This window comes from Pipistrellus hanaki (assembly GCF_964339955.1).
Source record: "Pipistrellus hanaki genome assembly, chromosome: 5".
NCBI lineage: Eukaryota > Metazoa > Chordata > Mammalia > Chiroptera > Vespertilionidae > Pipistrellus > Pipistrellus hanaki.
This window is the reverse complement of record NC_140507.1, coordinates 62,743,607-62,761,662: the sequence shown is the minus strand read 5'-3', so window position 1 is coordinate 62,761,662 and position 18,056 is coordinate 62,743,607. Positions and strand designations below refer to the sequence as shown.

Sequence of the window (18,056 nt, the reverse complement as noted above, 5' to 3'; positions counted from 1 at the left end):
GGACTTGACGTGACTTAAAAACAAAAACACCTGGCCAACATGTACATTATGGACTGTGTGTTCTGAAATGGGCATGGTAGTTACACATAAAGACTGTGTGTTTGGGGTTTTGTTTGGAGAATTAATACATTTTCTAAGTTACCTAATGAACATGTATACCAATCTGTGTATCAGAAGACATGTGCTTTCAAACTCTAAAATAATAGGTTTTATCTGCCAACATTATCACGTAGAGCAGGTAATCAGAGGTAAATTGATCAATGTAAATGGCAAAGAAAAGGTGGGGGGAAATGTTCTCATTTCTCATTTTTATTATCTCCAGGGCACATTCCCTTTCACAGGCTCGGTGACACAATAGAACTCTCTATGCAGGAAAACCCTCTGTGAAAACGGTGCTTTTTAGATATGATAGAACTAAAAAATATGAGATAGAAAAAAAGTAAGATAATGGACAAATATATAACAGGAAAACAAGGAGTATAAAGAACAGGAGAAATAAAATAATTGAATGAATAAGTATTTTTTTTAATAGAGAAAAAAACATCCAAGCACTACAACTCCTTAAAAATATTTACACAGAGAAATACAATTCAAGAAAAGAGGTAGGGGTGAGGAGTGACTTCAAAGTTTTAAATTTTTTTATAAATTAATTTTTTTTAGAAAATTTTAAAAGAACACAAGAATTTTGATGAGAACAAAAATACTCATAGACCTTTTCTGTAGGAGATTATCTGAATCATTCTAGTGTCCCCAAACAACAAACAGAACTATTTATTCAAAAGACATATATACGCCACAGTTGCATCCTAATCACAGTTCCCTATACGTACAAACTGCTCCATGGGAACACAGTCCACTCTATCCTGAAAGCTGCATTAAACTGCATCTTTGCAAAAGGAAAGCTCAGTCCTTCATCATAGCAGCACTGCATTAGCATGGCACAAATGTTGGCTCCTCCTTAAATTGTTCCTAAGTTGTCCTGATGTAAGCTAATTCCTCTGTACTGGGAAACATGAGTCAGGGTAAGGATGACACTATGTACTAGACAAATGTTTTCTGGAACCATACCATCTGATTCACTTTGGACTGCTTTAACAAATGCCATAGGCTGGGTGGCTTAAACAACAGACATTCATTTCTCTTAGATCTGGAGGCTGAGAATTCCAAGATCAGGGTGCCAGCATGGTTAGGTTCTGGTGGGATCCCTCTTCCTGCCTTCTCACTGGATCCTCACCTGCAGAGAGAGATATCCTTTCTTAACTCTTCTTCTAAGGGCACTAATCCCATCATGAGGGCTTCATCTTCCTTATCTAACTACTCCAAATACCATCCTAATACCATCACATTGGGGTTAGGGCTTCAACATATGGATTTATTTATTTATTTTTATTTATTTATTTTTTTGAGGACACAGCTTAGTCCATAGCACAGAGGCAGGACTAACCCAATCTGCCTGCCCTACGAGGTCCTCTCCCATGTAAATTACTCATGTGTGCACATCTGGTACACCAACCCAGCGGGACTCAAACCAATGGGTTTTGAGTCTGCACCTCTGCTAAGATGGTACTATATGTGTCTCTCAAACATGGTGGTATGTTGTATGCATTTGTGTAAAAAGCTTTAAAATGAACATTTATACACCATACAGTCAGGACACAAGACCACAAGCACTTGGGAAAAGAACCACTAGGCCTGTTTTGTAAATGAAGAGCGTGTCAAATGGTGAGCACCCACAGGCGGCAGGAGAGAAGTATCCATAGTAGACCAGCCAAAGGGCACTGGCAGGATTCACAGTAAGATAATGAACAAATATATAACAGGAAAACAAGGAATATAAAGAACAGGAGTAATAAAATAATTGAGTGCGTAAGCACTTTTTATTTAGAGAACTAGAGGCTCAGTGCACAAAATTTATGCGTGGGTAGGGTCCCTAGTGGCTGCCGACTGGAGCCTCCCTTCCCGTGGATGGCTGTCCCACCCTGCCCCCCAATGAGGGGGGAGGACAATCATGATAGGACCAGCCAGGGCAGGTGGGTCAATTTGCATATTAGGCTTTTATTATATAGGGTTACTCTCACTCCTGAGAAATTCAGCAGCTGGAGGTCCAGCTATTCTGCCACCATGGAATGCCAAACCTGTCGGATAGCGTTTCATTATATTCCACTCCAGGTTGTGGATATTAAATGTAATTAAATGAGAAGAACACAAAAACTCAAGAACTCGGGGAGTCCATGGTCTCCATCATTCAGTTTTTACTCAACAACATGGCACGTAGCAGTGCTCTTGTGATCCCCAGAAAACCATTCTGTAACTAAAGCTCTCTCCATAATATTGTCAGAAGTAAATCTGGTTGCTAGAATAAGCCAGCATGGCCACTGATATTAGGAGCCTAAACTTAAATCAGCATTCCTGGCATCTAAACTGTGAAGTTTCAGGAACAATCTTGCAAGGGCTTTGATTACCCAGGTTCCTTAAGCAGGTTACAAACAGCCAGGGATAACACTTACATTAGTAAGGATGTCATTAAAGGAAAGACTGTGAAACATACAGTGCACTCACACAAATGGAACAGAAATACATCTTCTGTCCAAAACCATTATTAATAATGAACTTCAGACAGATAATCAGCTTCAGCTGGCCCACCAGATTTTACATTTTTTCTAATAATGTGACAAGCTGCACTAATCCCGTAGGCCTTATGCAATCTCCCAAGTGATACTATCTTAAAATGGTTAGACAGAGGCTCCCTAAAATCAAAACAAAGTGAGATTAAATTTCAAACATAGATGATGTCTCAGTTTTACTGTCCAACTGTCGTATGTTGGTATCTGAGAGCAGTGATGCACTGAGCAGGCCTTCTATCAAGCAGTTCAAGCTGGTGCAAGACTTCTCTGTGCCAACTCTGCTCCAGAATAGGTACAGCATGGAGCATCAGCAACTATCAAATCCTTTCACTGAATCACTGAATTGCCATGGATTTCCATTTTCCCTTCACACCATGAGAAAACCCTACAAGACAGAGGCAGTGGAGTCTGTGACTTCAGCATCTGACCCTACAGAAAATGAAATCTTTGTTGGGTTGTACCCTCATAATGACATGTATTAAAGTTATAAAGGTTTAATATTAAGACAGAATAAACTCTGTGGGCAACAAGAACTTTTGGGTGTCTCTCCCTCGCCTCCATTCACTTGGGATCTTGATAGATATCTTCAAACAGATAGATCTGACTGCCCAAACATTTGTATAGAGACTCTCATTTCATCCCTCCCTTTGGAAATAGGTTATATACTCAAACGTGTATGTTAAATTTTATGGTCAACATAAGGGATATTTTAAATTAATTTTGACTACATACTAATTTTAGAACCTAAACCTATATGAAAAGCCATTCAACCCCAAATACCAACTTTCTTCTAGCCAAATCCTCTTTCTTTTATTTATTTTCTATAGGCTCGGTGCATGAAATTCATGCAAGGGGGGAGAAGGGGTCCCCTCAGCCCAGCCTACACCCTCTCCAATTTGGGACACCCAGAGATCAGGCCTAAATAGGCAGACAGACATCCCTCTCACAATCTGGAGCCACTGGCGCCTAACTACTCACCTGCCTGCCTGCCTGGTCGCCCCTAACTGCCCACACTCCTGCTAGCATGGTCACCCCATACTGCCTCCTCTGCTGGCCTGGTCACCCCCAAATGTCCCCCCTGCCATCCTTGTTGCCCCAAATACCTCCCTGCCAGCCTGGTCACCCCCAACTGCTCCCCTGCCAAACTGGTCACCCCCAACTGCCCCTATGCCAGCCCGGTTGCCCCCAACTTCCCCCTTACCAGTCTGGTGGCTCCACCAGCCTGCTGTTCAATCATTTGGTCATCCCAAACTAACCCCCCTGCTCGCCTGGTCACCCCACACAGCCTGCTGTTCGGTTGTCCATCTGGTTATTTGGGTTGTGATGGCTCCTGGCTTTTTATATATTAGGATTTATTTATTTATTTACTTACTTACTTATTTATTAAACACTATTCAAATTAAAGTCATTGCCTTTCTTTCATTTACTTCCTTTCCTAATATAGACTAGTTTATTTGAAAATTGTATAAATCACTATGAAGATCATAATTTATTCAACAGACATTTAGCAAGTACCTACTAAGTGTAGGGTAATACCCTGGATGCAGAGGCTGGATATGGCCTCTATCTTCTAGTTTGGTAAAATAGGCAATGTATGTTATAGGTATTTTACATGATAAGACAATTTTAATGTACCAGATAAAAATAAAATCACTTAATTTGATGTTCCCTAAAATTCTTTAGACTGATTTAAAATGTAAAATTTTATATTTTTATTGTTGCTGTTATTTATTCTTACTACAATCTTGTCACTGAAAATTTATTCATTACGCTCAAAATTTTTATTAATCTTCTACCATAAATAACTCAAGGGAAAATAGCCACTCTCCAATGTTCTTTTATCATTTAAAAACAGAGGGCATTCTAGTTCTTTTGTAAATTAACTGTCACAATAAATTACACAATGTTCCTAAATTATTACAGGAGTCTGGCATATTTGTTTTCTAATAAATTAAAATGTATTCATTAGAGTTGATTTTCCACTTATTATCAATATTAGTTTCAGCGGTCCAAAATACTTCACTAATCCATTCCAAAACTCATTAATTATATGGCTAGTTTCTTGTGATGACATTAAGAACTAAGTGTACTGGAGCCCATGTAACATTGCCCAGTTTACTGCTTCATCACAGCAGTGCTGGCGATCTACAGTCATCTTAATGTTTAGGATGACACCAGGTGACAGTTAATGAAACAAAAGAAAAATATTTTCACTCTAGAACTATCGATATGCATTTATGATATTAAAAATATTGATCACATTTCAGAGTTGCACTCAGTTGACAAGAGTAGAAAGTGAAGATGCTCATACCCCTTCTTAACTTCCTCTTTCCTGTCACTCTGAGGTCCTGCTGATAGCCTCTCAAGGAACTCATGGCTCTAATTGCAACTCCAAACTGAACAACTCTGAGAGGCCTCCTAGCTTTTCAGGGGCTCTGATGAGATCCCCCGGTGTGAGTCATTTCAGCCCCAATAACAGGCTTCAACTGGTGCCACCATGAAGGGCCGGGAGGTTGGAGTGAAGGTAAGGCAATGGCAAATGACCACTATATTCTTCCATCACCCTCAATCCTGATGATAATAGTCAGGGACCATGAAACAGCTGGAGCCTGAAGCATGAGAGAACACTCCTCATCCAGGGTGACCTTGAGACACAGAATGTCCCAGCACCTGTTCCTTTGGTCTTAAGCTCCTTGGCCTCCAGATACTGACTGCAGAGAAGTGCACTTAGACCATGGCCTTCTCCTAGATGAAGTGAGAGTCTGGGGGAAGCTGGGAGATTGGGAAAGGAAAGCCTAAGAAGGGATTTGACAGTACAGCAGCCTCTTGTAAACTGGCAACACTGATTTGCTAATGTAGATTCTACAATTAAATGCATTAGTAAGCTCAGTGTGGCTCAATGGTTGAGTATCAACCTATGAACCAGGAGATCATGGTTCAATTCCTGGTCAGGGCACATGCCTGGGTTTCAGACTTGATCCCCAGAAGGGGCATAAAGGAGACAGCTGATTGATGATTCTCTCTCATCATTGATGTTTCTCTCTCTCTCTTTCTCTCTCCCTCTCTCTTCCTCTCAGAAATAAATTAATAAACATATATATTTTTAATGTGTTAGTAAGTAGATTTCACAAATACCAAAAAAAAAGTGTATTTTCATACAAAATGCTGGTGTCAAAAAGCCAGCGATCCTTTAATTATTGTACATGACTTCTGTGACTTGCCTGTCATATCACATTCTTAAATCTTAGGCTAGATGCCTACCATCTGAAAGAAACCTATGTTGAGTCAGAATCTTACAAGAAATGAATCAATTCAACCATGAAGCACATGGTATTTGGGAACTGTCCTGGAGGCCAGGTCAGCAGGAATGCTGTCTGAGGTTTACTGCCTGGCTTCCGACAAGTTTCTGGGATCCTTCCAGGAACGACTTTGGTTCCTCATTTCCCTGTTGATCTTCTCATGAGTCTTCCATCACATTGTGAAAGGAAAGCAAATAACACCCTCAAGAAAAATAAATAGCATGAGAGTAAATACAAAATACAAAAGTAAAAATAAGAGACAGTGAGAGAAAACCAAATAAGGCCTTTAGAACCAAAGCACCTAGTACTGAAAAAAGTGCACAGGAATTTCCACATGCCAACAATGCCACGCTGAAAATGTAGAGTAAGGCAGGGGAAGGGGTGTGACTTTCCTGGGGATGATTACTGTGCCGCTCTTTTGTAACACTCACACCTTCCAAACTGTTTTTGGTTTTCCTGGTGCCCTCAGGAGCGGGGTCCAGTGCCAGGTGAATGACAGGTTGGTAAAGGCCTGAAGATGAGGTCTGCTCCAAGTGAACTCATTATCTACCGTGTGTCTTAGGAGCAATAAGCAGCAGTTGACTTCTAACGTAATGAAATGTAATATTCATGTAACTGTAGAAGATTCCTAAAGACAGGCTGGATATTCCCCTTTCAAGTGTAATCCATTTCCAGTAATTAGGACTACAGGCCAAAGCACACACAGAGAATTATTAATCACTGCAATCAATCACATCAAGGCAGGTCTGCAGAGTTCTTTTATACTGCACTCCCTTTCCCCCCGTCATTGCTATAGCCAATGTCATTGTGCTTATTAGCAATTCTTAGCTGCTCCTCTGAGACACAATACCCTACTTTGAGCAGCAAATAGTAACTTCTATTCAGCTTAAGGAAACTGGCCCATTTAGTTCTTAAATGTTCCCCAAGTTTTAGGGATGGTTAATTTCAAAACATCTTTAAAATTCCTATTAAAGCAAAAAAATAAAAAGGAAGGTTCATTGAAATTAATGGCAGAAATGCTCTATTACAATAGAGAACCCATGAAACATGATACTGAAAAAATAGACACCATGCCTTAACCTTGCTCTTTAAAATTTTTCATGTATGTGGCCGACTCATCCACATTTATTATCAGCTTTGCCTTTTTCATCAGCTGACCCCAAGTCAAGGAGAAACATGCTGGTAACAGGTCTGATACCCTTCTTCAGAAAGAAAAGCAGAATCAATACCATGCAGATTGAGGCCAAAGTTCAGAAAACCAAGTGACTAATGGTATTTGGATTTTAAAGTGCCTGCCTCCGAGATACTCCAATGTGTAATTCTAGTACCAATCTCCAGCTCATAACTCAACAAAATTTACCCGCATCTTTATGTGCCAGGATCTATACCAGATTAAACTGAAAAGGCTACAAAAGAGAAGCTGCAGTGCATATGAATGCCTGTGAAGCAGGTGTGGTTCAAATAAAGAAACCTATTACCTCGGCTGGATAACTGCAGTTCCATTATAACCACCACGTGGTCCATAGCGAGGAGAAACTGTTCATAAGCACACTCATCCACATGGAGAACAAACCAAGCACTGTCATTCCTGTAATTACATCCAGACGGGGAAGGTGGGGTCACACTGAAGGTGAGCACATTGTGGTCCGTTTCTTTTGTGATGGGGAAGGAGAGTTTCAATTAGAGGAGAAGCAACAGTAAATGTTAGCCCCCACGTTAGTCCTTCCTCATGGTGACAATTCACTAGTAGATGTCCAGGGCCTTCACACTCCCCACTGTGTGGTCTCAGGACAGGACCTGCCTTTGGAAAGCAGCTTCCGGATCTATTCAAATCTCCCCCAGCAGAGGGGAAGGCCAGAGGGAGGGAGCCGGACATCCACAGACAAAAGTGCTTCTGAGCCTCCTAGTGTCCTTCAAATCTCACCAAGCTAAAAACAGCTCCTTCCTCCTACTGCCAGCCAGCATGGCATTCTCATCACTCTTGCCTCTGTAAGTCTCTAAACCCTACAAGGGCTCCTACTCTCCTGGCATCCAGCTGGCCCTCTGACCTCTCTGCCTTAGGCACACACCAGGGCTTCTGCTCACCCTGGCAAGAACCCCCGTGGAGACTTTTGGTGTCACATGTATGCATAGGATAAAAAGAGAAAAGTATAGAAGTTACTATCCTCTTAATTCTAGTCAATAACTACTCATAGAAAAGTGAGGCTTGAAAATCACCAGGACAGAAAATCACAATTTTACATCCCACATTAACTTTGGACTTTTCTCATCAGGTAGGTTTCTCTGGTTATTACTTCTACGGTTGCAATGAAGGTGCAGAGGCTCACGTGGACTCGAGGGACCCGGGTCTTTTATTTGTTTTTGTGTTTATTGATTTCAGAGAGAAAGGGTGAAACATCAATGGTGAGAGAGAATCACGGATTAGCAGCCTCCTGCTCACCCCCTACTGGGGATTGAGCCTGCAACCCGGGCATGTGCCCTGACCAAGAATCGAACCATGACCTCCTGGTTCATAGGTCGACCCTCAACACCAGCCAGACCAGGGGCCCTCAGTTCTGAGCAATGTTCCAAAGTGGGTGCTGTGGCCTCCCTGTCAAGTGTTGGGGCAAAAGATTATCCTTGTGGGCCAGGTTCCTGGACATCATGTTGGCTTCTTTGGGTGTCTGCTTTCCCACTTGTTGACCAGTGATTGGTTTGTCTGTTTGATTACTTGCATCACCCAACTTTGACCTCTTCTATACTATGGCGATAAAGTGAATGTCTGGTTTTCCATCCTTCCTAAGGAAATTATAAACAAAACCAAAACAAAAAAACAAAAAAAATTCAAGCTATGCACTTGACAAAACTTTCCTAGAATCCAAGGTAAACCCCCTGTGAAGTCAAATTTACACCAGGAGACTCCCTCTAGGACTCATTCCATCTCCCCAGATAGGCTCTCCAGGCCCCTCCTCACATCTCTCTCCTCCAACCTCCCTATGCAAATATCCACCCACTTTCAGGAAGTCCCTACACACAGAGACTTGGCTGCAATGCCTAGGAATGTCCCAGGTTGGGGAGCTGTCCAGGAGAGCAGGGCTTGGGAGTGGTCCCAAAGGAAGGTCCAGGAAGGCCATGCTCCTTTAAGTGGGGTCCTCTGCCCCCCGTGAGTTGCAAGCACACCATTTGCTCTCCTGATTTTTGCAACCGGCTCACTGTTTAGACTACACACATGCACACACACCTACACAGGACAAACATCAATGCTCAACCTAAAGCGACAATAAAGAAGTGAATATTTTCCAAATACTGACTCAGACTTTTTAAGAAGCGTTGTTCTCTTCAGCAAGTCACAAGATTATAGAGAAGTGTTCACTTCCTTCCATTCCTCCCCCATCCTCCTTCCTAATTGTGCCCTTTCAGTCTCCCAGGAACCAGGAAAAAAGCCTAATGTAGGGTCTCAGACCTGTGACTGTCCTTTTCCAGGAAGAAGATAAGGTCAGAACCTTCACTGTCCATCACCCTCTGTCAGAGGAGGCTGAATTAGGAAAGAGATGCTGGAGAATGACACTAGGCCTACATGAGTCACCAAGTAAAATTCCCCTGTAGGTCAACACATGGAAAAACTAGCAGCTCCCATACTGCATACACATAGTCTATATTCTCCAGACTCTAACGTGAATAAGGACAAACATAAATAACATGTTTAATAAATAGGCCAATATTCTTCCCATATATATATATATATATATATATATATATATATATATATATATCTTTCTGCCAATGAAACCAACTTAGGAGCTACTTGAAGTTTTAGACTAATGGGTTTGTTTTGTTTGTTTGTTTCCTTTTATTCACACACATAAAACTATTTTTCAAATATATGATGAGGACCAACTGGAGGGGCTATGAGCAGCACGGTCCCTGGCCCACTCAATTCAGGAGCTCTGGAATGAGTTCACCACCCCTCCTTCACCTACAGGAGTAGTCAGTCCACCCACAGTTAACGCTGGGTGCTCTCAGCAGGCAATGGGAGCTGGTAGAACTATAAAAATCATGTTCATTCCTAAATGGTTAACCTGCCCTCCCAGAATGCCACACTTTCAACAACAAAAAACAAACTGTGTTCTAAGAAGTAACCCTCTAATTAGGAGTTTATAACTACACTGTGGAAGGAAACACAGTAAGAGAGAACAATGGACCCTGTGATTAATTAGTAATACCGCGCTGGGCTTTGTGCAGTTACAGGCTGATAAAACCAGTACATCAGACGGGCTCACAAAATACTTCCTGATTTCTGAAGCTGAAGAAAATCACTAGGTTTAAGATCACATCCGAGATCTTGCTTTTATTATTCAAAGGAGCATAACCATTCAGCAGGTTATATTATATATGATGTGACTACTCTGGTATTTTTTTCTTTTCACTCTATGTACTATTCTCAGATAAAAATTTAAAAATTAATAAACTTTAAATAATACATGGATATATGTGTCTATTATTCATTTATCTAGTAAAACTTATTGAGGACAGCCGAAACCAGTTTGGCTCAGTGGATAGTGTCGGCCTGCGGACTGAAAGGTCCCAGGTTTGATTCCGGTCAAGAGCATGTACCTTAGTTGCAGGCACATCCCCATGTACCTTAGTTGCGGACAGATCGATGTTTCTTTCTCATCATTGTTTCTAACTCTCTATCCCTCTCTCATCCTCTCTGTAAAAAAAAAAAAAAAAACAAAGACAACTTTATTGAGGACTGAGAACAAAGATACAAAGACTGTTGATATGAGCCCTTGTGGTCTGTGGTCATGTTGCCTACAATATGGCAAAGGAAAGTAAATCAAAGTTAGGTGTCCAAATGGAAGCAAGATAGACCAGACTGGGCAGTCACTCACACCCTTCTTGGTTCATTTTCCCTCATGGCCCTGAGTCACCATGTAAAATCCCCCAGGAGGTCAACACATGGAAAAACAAGCAGCTTCCTTACTACATACCAGTGATCATGTAGGAGTTGGAGGCGCAGAAGAAGCAGGTTTCAGGTCCAAGTGTTTCAGCAAGAATCCTGAGGAGGAGCAGACAGCAAGGATAGGCCCAGGAATGATGGCATCCAAAGAGGTACAAGCGGTGAAAAATCTCAACAAGGAAAATGCCCAACAGGAAAATGAAGGAGGGACTGGCCCTGATGCAGAATGAGGAGGAACCCCGCCATTTGGAGTTGTTTGGTTTTGTTTGTGAAGCCCAGAAGCCTGGAGGGATGTCTGGCTGGGGTGGGTTAGGTGATTTGTACCTAATTTTCCATGAGTCCTAACTATCAAGCGTGTGGATCACAATGAAGTGGGAGATAGTGTAGAAAGAATGGAAATCAGAAGAAAGACTAGGGAGCACCAAATGAGGCACGATATGTACTTCCAAACTCCTGAACCTGATAATCATTTTGACTTTTACCTTATACTTTGAATCTTAAGGCTTTCCCTGAGGTTCACAATGTGGCCTCAGCCAAGGAACAGACTGACAAATCTAGGAGTGGAGGGAGGGTATTGGAAGGGATAAAACAAGAACTTACATACTTATATGGATAGCCCATGGATGCAGACAATAGTGTGGTGAAGGCCTAGAGGCATAGGGGTTGGGCCAAGGGAAAGGGGTGGAATGGGTAACATATATTATACTGTCAACAAAAAAATATATATACATATGCTTTACAAATAATAAAATAATAACATAATATACAAAAATAATAATAAAATAACATAGCCTCTGCTTTAAAACTTAGGGGTGTGTGTGTGTGTGTGTGTGTGTGTGTGTGTTTTAATATATTTTACTGATTTTTTCAGAGAGGAAGGAAGAGGGATAGAGAGTTAGAAACATTGATGAGACAGAAACATCGATCAGCTACCTCCTGCACACCCTCTATCGGGGATGTGCCCACAATCAAGGTACATGCTCCTGACTGGAATCGAACACAGGACCCTTCAGTCCACAGGCCAATGCTCTATCCACTGAGCCAAGCCAGTCAGGGCTGATATACTTTTCTGTAAACCTTTTGGTGTTTTCTCTTACCAGTTTCTAACTGAATATCCTATGGTCTAAGTGTAAAACTCTGTGTCCAGCAGGGCAATTTCACCCAGTTTTTTGGGGGGAAAATGTTCTTTTCATTATGTGAAATTAATAAAGCAGTTTAAAAATAAAATTAAAAATGAATACAAGGTATATGATGCAAGTGAAGTATTCAAGAGGAAGTCACCTTGGGGAGGTCAGAGAGACCCAGCCTGAACTGAGTCTTGAAGATGTTGCCAAGAGATGGACAAGGGGAAAAGACAGAGGGAAAACTAAAGGAACACAGAGGTGTGAATGTGCACGACAAGGAATTCGGATTGCCGGCTATGGGGCCCTAGGGGACACTGGCTGGAGGCTAATCTGGAGAAGGACACAGGGACCAGTTCAGGTTTGAAACTTAGATCCTATCCTGAAGGCACTATGAATCCACTTAAGGATTTTTAGCGACATAGTGCAATATGATTTGATTAAAAAGAAAATCTGAGGAGGTGTGGAGGATGGATTGGCAGGTACACAGAGAGAGAAAGGGAGGTGAAGGTGGAGGGTCTTATATGCAGATATGTCTAAGGGCAGGGTGGACAGTACCAGTCACTAGCAAGATGATAGGGGAGAGGAAGATGGATGAATCTAGGATAACAGACATATAGGCAGAAGAGCAACTATAGCTCATGAGTTCTGTTTGGGACATACTGGGTTCAAATTTCCTGAGGGTCATAGCAAATAGGACATTTGGTAGATTACATATAAGGGTCTGAACTCAGGTAGATGTGTAAAAGAGGTTATGGTTTGGGGCAAAGATAATATTCAAAATATTACCAACTGGTATGGACAGTCGGGCATAGACACTGACTAATCAGAACAGGTGCCTGGTGGAGCAGAAAGGATCCCAGCAATAAACAACTAACTTGGTCACACGTGCACACACCAAATGAACACCACCTTGGTACTGACAATCATCAGAGTGGAGGAGAGCCCTCAGAGAAATGAGAAGGGAAAGAGGCCAGACCGAACACCGACAATGGGGAGTGGTGCGGAGGAAAGGAACCTGGAGAAGGAACTGTCAGAGGTCATGGAACACTGGACCATAAAGTTTCCACTGGGAGGAGTGGTGGAAAGGACTACTGAAGAGATGTCAACCTTCCCCAGGCTACACTACTTGTGATGTAGATGTCATGGGGACCTGGGCAAATTCAAGAGCAGTGCTCAGAGGTACCAGCCACAATGAAGTCTGAGAGCTCAGGGATGAGGATGGCTGCAGACAGATTAGGAGCCTAGGCTGGGGAAGTACTTAAAGATGGTGTCTCCAGCCATGCTTAAGCTAAGGCTGCACAAAGGGAAGACACTGACATGGAGCCAACCCACTGAGGGTATTTTCCACTGGCCCATATGCCCAACTTCCTTTCTCTCCCCCCCCACCCCCCAACTGTCCCACTCCTGCCTGGACTCAAAGCAAGGCTCTCTGGGTTCCTGATTTTATCTCAAGCCTATAAAATATCTTCCCTGGAAACTCACTCCATTTCAGTCTTCTCCTCTGTGACAGAGGATTAAAAGCAAGTTCCTCACACCTGCCTCGAGTTTATCCAAGACAGTATGAGCACATTCTGCAGGTTCTCTGAGAATTTGAAAGGGAGACAGGAGAATTTGAGAGTGAATGCAGTACAGCCTAAATTTATAAAAAGGAATACAATATTGAAGAATTGAGAGTAAGGATAAAAATTTAATCTTTGATAAAACAGGTGAAATTTCAGAATTTGAAGGCAACTGTAAAGAATGCCTATTAAATATTTTTTAAATGTATATGAAAGGAGGCTTAGATTGCCTGAAAGCTACCCAGGCTGAAAATTTTTAGAGCTAAAATGTGTTGTTATTTGAGATGTCATAAAAAGTGATGTTAAAATATCATTTCTAATGTTAGTCTTTTAGGGAAACCAAATGCCCCGCACCCCCATCCTTGCACGCCCCCCTCCCCACCTGGTCCCCGCCCCACCACGGGCCACTGCAAGGACGACCTGTCCAGACTCTCGCGCACCTCTAGTGCCCAGTTTCCATCGGCCTCCTGACCTTCCACGTAGTGATGAGCGAGCAACCTTGGGCAACCCGACGCAGCCAGTGCGGCTGCCAGAGCATGCTCAGTCAGGTCCTGACCCACTTGTGCGGGTCCGAACTCGGGGCAGGGGGTCAGCGGCGCTATTTGGCCTCATTGGCCAGGGGCCGGGAGAAGGAGGAGAGAAACTGGGAGCTTCTTAAAGCCTCCTTTCTCGGTGACAGCCATCCCTGACCCGGCGGCGGAACAAACCCGATCTGCCTGCAGGAGCCACAGCGTCAGCGGGCAAGGTCCACCTCTCCGGGTTTTGGCAGCAGCTGCAGGAGAAGGGGGCGGTACGGAAGTGAAAGATGGGTGGGGGCGTGGCCAGGGGCGGGCCTAGAAGGGGGGGGGGTTGCGCCTCAGAAATTGAAGCAAGTAAAAAAAAAAGGGGGGGGAGATGGTGGGGTGCGCCTACAATGCAGGATTATTGCTGCCAGACTTCTGCAGGAGTTTTAGACTAACCCATCTTATTTTAAAAGCACCACATTGTACATTAGAGAAAACTTAGAAACGACAAATAATCAAAAAATAAGTAAATGCAAAAATCTCTGGAACCACACCACTCAGAAGACAACAGTGTCTTATTCCAGCTTATTCCGTGCGGGCTTTAGAACTGACAGCAGAGCCGCCCGGGAAGGCTTGCGAAGCTTCTGATCAAAAGGTGGCTCGGCTGGTGGCCTTGGAGACGGGGAGGTAGCGGGTGTGTGTGGTTGGTTCTCTCGGGTCCCCGGGACGAATCCTCTCCCTGAATAACAGTGCGACGCGATGCTCAGCTCAACAAAGTTGCAATGGAAGTTCTGGTTGTGCCCTGCTTCTCAGTTGCCAGTCCCACTGCCCAAGCACGGCGGCCTCAGAAATAAATGCCACCTGCTCCGTGATGACCTGGCGGCCTGCAGCGGAGGCCGCGCCAGAGGCTGCGGGGACCGAGCGGGGGATTCCCTGGCGCCCACAGCCCGGCCTCCTCTGCGGGAGGACCCGAGGCACACTCCCCCCCACCCCCCGTCTACCCCTCCCCCGTCCCCCCCCCTCCCCACTGGCCCGCCCCGCCCCGCCCCGCGCCGGCGGCTGCTGCGAAAACGCGGCTTTGACAGCGCGCCGGCCCCGCGCCTCCGCCGCCCGGCGAGCGCACTGGGCATGCTCAGCGCCGGCGCCGGCTCCGGGGGTGGGCAGCGCCGCGCTCCCGGCCCTCGCTGCCCCGGGCGGCGGAGGCGGCTGGTCCGCAGTGGGCGCTGCCGGGCGTCGGGCGCGGAGCGCGGCGCGGCGGCCGCTCTCGGGCGGTCAGGCTGGCCATGGCGAGCGGCGCACGGCGGCCACTGGAGCGGCACGGCGGCGGCGGCAGGTTAGAGGGGCGCCCGGGGAGACCGGGCTGCGGGGCGCCGATCGCAGGGAGCCCCGCACCTGCTGGGCGGTGGAGTCGCAGCTGCGGCTGTCATCGCGGAACTTTCTCGGGCACTTAGGGCGGCGGAGCCAGCGACACGCAGGCTGCGCCCTGGGCGGCGCGGGGAGGTCCCTGCAGCGGGCTTCTGGGGGTCGCAGGATGCTTCAACATACTGCGGGGCGTGATGGCTTGGGGGGCGGGCGGCGGATGGATTGGGGACACCGCCTTTCAGGCTTATACCTTAAGCCTCCCATAGCATGGAACGCGGTGTCTACCGCGCGCTACCGAGGAGCCTCCCCGGTCTCCCTGGGGAAGGAGACGCCAAAGTGCAGTGGGGGAGCCTTCGCCTGACTCCAGGTCGCTCGGGTCACCGTGCCTCAGTGTCCCCGAAATTGGGAGTGAGGTGCATTGTCCTGGCCCCAGAAGGCCCTGAGCGGGGGTTGTGGGTCCGGTTCCGGGACAGCGCCTTGTCCCCATGCTGCGGGAGTGCTGGAAGCTGTGGATGCCTCCAGCCGCCGCCTCGCGACTGGAGCTCTCCGAGTTTGTCGCATTTGCCTTCATAGCAAGTTGACACAGAATTGCTTCATGACGTATTTCATCGGCTTAAAAAAATAAAGTATTTGCTGAGCTGATTTATTTTACGCTCGACCATTAACCTGCCTTCCCCGTCCAAAAAAATTGGAGCTTGCAAGTTGCAAGATTTACAAAGCAAGCTAGGAAAAAAAAAAATGTTTGCAGGTCCATTATCTGCTCACACTGTAGAAAATAACCTTTTATGGTTGAATTGCCATTGTTGTTAAGAATACTTGTTACAGAAAAGTTTGGTTACTGTACAATATTTATTTTGTGTTATCTTTATATTAAGAAGTTGGGAGGCTATCATTGCAGAAGAGCAGGGTTGGTTTTGTTTTGTGTGTTTTTCTGTAAAGTTTTCTCACTTTTATTTCTACATGTAATACATTTGTTCCCAGTTGCTACTATGCTGAACATAGTAAAATTGTTCAATATGAAATTCAAGATGGAAGATTTATTTTCAGAGGAGTAAGTTAGATCAATGTAGTTTTACTGGCATATATATATATATATATATATATATATATATATATATATATATATATTTTTTTTTTTTTTTAAAGACAATTTGTAGATTCCCACTGCGGTTTCTACTGTTGGCTCTTCCTAATATTTAGTACCATTACCACTACTAGGATTTTTGGATTTATTAAGAGCAAGGTAAGCCATCCTTGTTTTAGTAGGAACTAGTTCTACCTCTAATTAAAACTGTGTCCTCAAACCCATTTCCATAAGTACCATTTAGTGGGTTCAGCTTTTTCTTTATTAAGCTTATTAGAAAACATTTTGTTTGTATTCTTGATAGACCTTAACAGACTTTCAAGGTACACTGACTTTTCATTGGGCTGTGAAGAGCTTTTAATGTTTGCTCTTGCCTGCTCTGGTTCCCACTGTAATTCCAGCTACCTTGGATGGTTTTCCCAAGTGTGCTCTATGCTATGCCTAAACATAACCGAGATTTAATAACAGGAAAGGCTTGAAATTTCCAGACAACAACAATAGCAACAATATGATTTCTACAGTCTAGGCCCAAAGTCCTCCATTTTAGCCAAACAGTTTGGTGTTCATTGCTCCTAAATGCATTCTAAATACATTTATAGAAAACTTTAGACGATTGAGAAACAGATATTGAGAAATTGTGCTTCTTTTTTTTAATAAATATGCACCAGGTTAAAAGTCTGCCATGAAGCAGCACTTATGTGTACAACTTATCCTGCAGAGCAGGTCAGGCGTTCTCAGGCTGCTTCCCCAAGTGGAAGTTAGTTCCAGCTCTGCTGACCTTGAGGAAGCACTAAGCCTTTGTGAATGTGAGGTTTAATATAGATCAATAGGCCCTTTCTAGATCTACATATATGGTTTTGTTTTTTAGTTAGGAAGGGCAATGAAATTTAACAAAAGGCATATTTAAACGCCATATTCTCTTAATCTAAAACTAACAAAACCAACAGGATTTAGATTCAAGAGATATCTTATTATTGATATTGAAGAGAAAGTAGCAAAGTAGATTTTTGTATTCAAATTAGAAAACAGGTAATAATTTCTTCTCTTTTGTACCTAATGTTGGATTCTTGCAGCTCAACTGCCAAGCATGTAATTATTTTTTCATGTCTTTAGCTTTCTAAACTTTATAGGAATTAGTAACATTAGATATTCATAGCAAACTATTACCTTTAAAAATACAGTCAAACCTCACTTCTGGACCGTCACCCATCTCAAATAATTTGGTCCTCAACCCAACAACCCTTTCGGACACCTGTATGATCAATCATGCATCTCTTAGGTGACAAAGGAGAGAATGTATGATTATGAGTCAGTTTACCCCTAAATCTTGAGTTGTTAATTGTGCTGTGAGTATTTTTATGTTTTTCTGGTGTCGTTGTTGCTTATTATTGTTAAATATATACAGTAAGACACCATGGGTCCTAAGAAGGTTAGTGATAGCAGCAAAGTGAAAAGGAAAGTTGTGAGAACGACAGAACTTAAGAAATAGCCCAGCCAGCGTGGCTCAGTGGTTGAGCGCCAACCTGTGAACCAGAAGGTCACCAGTTTGATTCCAGGTCAGG

The 18,056-nt window shown here is 43.8% G+C and overlaps 1 protein-coding gene, 1 long non-coding RNA gene and 1 pseudogene across 4 annotated transcripts in view; 2 read left to right on the top strand and 1 right to left on the bottom strand.

Annotated features, from left to right (window-relative positions):
• Nucleotides 1-14,237, bottom strand: part of LOC311622515 — a 33,550-nt gene extending 19,313 nt beyond the window's left edge. Inside the window, exon 1 of one of the 2 annotated variants that reach the window (XR_014795000.1) lies at nt 13,986-14,237. This is a non-coding gene — a long non-coding RNA (uncharacterized lncRNA). The remainder of the gene's footprint in view (nt 1-13,985) is intronic. The other variant, XR_014795001.1, reaches the window with a different exon arrangement.
• LOC311622571 (protein BEX4-like) lies at nt 11,000-11,356 on the top strand (annotated as a pseudogene). Its single transcript has one exon. The product of its transcript is annotated as a protein BEX4-like (transcript).
• A 933-nt stretch (nt 14,238-15,170) lies between the features above and the next one.
• MFAP3L (microfibril associated protein 3 like) overlaps nt 15,171-18,056 on the top strand; it is a 41,816-nt gene continuing 38,930 nt past the window's right edge. Inside the window, exon 1 of the mRNA XM_084884382.1 lies at nt 15,171-15,381. The gene's annotated coding sequence lies outside the window, so the exon portion shown is untranslated. The remainder of the gene's footprint in view (nt 15,382-18,056) is intronic.